At 44.4% G+C, this 1,496-nt stretch overlaps 1 non-coding gene across 1 annotated transcript; it reads right to left on the reverse strand.

Annotated features, from left to right (window-relative positions):
• Positions 1 to 428: 428 nt before the first annotated feature.
• On the reverse strand, positions 429 to 501 carry Trnam-cau. The gene has a single exon. It is a non-coding gene; the product is annotated as a tRNA-Met (tRNA).
• Positions 502 to 1,496: the final 995 nt, after the last annotated feature.

Consider the following 1,496-nt stretch of genomic DNA (forward strand, 5'->3'; position numbering starts at 1 on the left):
AAGCCTCCTGCGTCTTGCATCAAGAAGGATTCTTGTGTTTGTGGGTGCATCCTGTCCCTGGACTAGAGTGGTGGTCCCCATATCTGGGGGCCTACACTGGCAGTCCTGGAAATCACTCTGTAGACCAGACTGACCTAGAACTCAGAAATTTGCCTGCCTCTGCTCCCCAAGTGCCACCACTGCTCGGCTAAAATTAAAGGTTTAAGTATTAGTGTTTAAAACTGAGGTTGAAGCAGGGCATGGTGGCCCACGTCTTTAATCCCAGCACTCGGGAGGCAGAGGCAGGTGGATTTCTGAATAGGAGGCGAGCCTGGTCTACAAAGTGAATTCCATGACAGCCAGGGCTATACAGAGAAACGCTGTCTTGAAAAACCACTAAATAAATAAATGAATGAATAAATAAATAAATAAATAAATAAAACTGAGGTTGACCCCTCTGAGGTTCAAACTCAGGACCTTCAGATTATGAGACTGACGCACTGCCTACTATGCTAAGGAGGCACCTGTAGTAATTTTTAATGTGAATTAAGTGTACTATAGGTCGGTTCATTAATGAGGGTATGAGCACAAGGACATCTTGGAAGTGACCAGGAATTCTGGGGTTGTTGGCACCCGCACAAAACAGCTCCAATGTGAGGGATGTTTAATGGTGAGAATGGCTGTCAGCTAAGTACTACTCACGCCATCAAGCTGTCAGTTCTTATGGCTGTCAATGTGCCTGCACTGGCTATTTCAAACCTCACAATTTCCTAACACTAAGCATCTTTGAGCTGAGACACAGAGGCCCCATAGAGCCGTGCTAGACTTGTGGTAAATGCTTGCCTAGTGAAACCTTTTCTCTTATTCTTTCAGCCACATCCTTTGAATGTCATTCCTGAGAAAAGACTTAGGCATTTGATTCTGATTCTTCTGATATCACACAGGCTCATGCAGGAAGGAGGAAGGGCACTGGTGGCTGCCAGTGGAGAACAGGCCCATTATTGATGGCAGGAGTGGTGTGGGGCCTCGTCATTTCTGTTCCTCCTGAGGATGCTATTTTAAAGAAAACTGTTCCTCATGACTGAAGATTTTCTCACATAAGACATAGACCAGCAGCAGGTNTGCCAGTGACATGTCATGACATCACTNTCCACATAGGCATAGGGGAGTTCACACATTGTGGATATGGTAGAAGAGACTGTTGCTGGGTAGGAGGTGTGAGAATTGCAGTTTCTTGTTTTCACCAGGATCTCTATTTCTCTTCCACAGTACTGAATGACTCATTCTGTTTCATTTTCTCTTTGTTAAAGTTTATGGGTTTTTTTCCTGTTGAATTTGTCAAATAGCAGGCAGTATTCCTAGAGAAGTCTATTTTCTAGTGTCACCTTGTGTCCAGGACCTTGTTTGCATGACCTTAAGTAGGACACAAGTGGAAGACAGCATTGAGGGTACCCCCTGGTGGCTTCTACTGAACCAATTTCATATAATAAGATGATGATGAAAGACGAACTCTAAGA

Source organism: Mus caroli, unplaced genomic scaffold, assembly GCF_900094665.2.
Source record: "Mus caroli unplaced genomic scaffold, CAROLI_EIJ_v1.1 scaffold_15743_1, whole genome shotgun sequence".
Classification (NCBI taxonomy): Eukaryota; Metazoa; Chordata; class Mammalia; order Rodentia; family Muridae; genus Mus; species Mus caroli.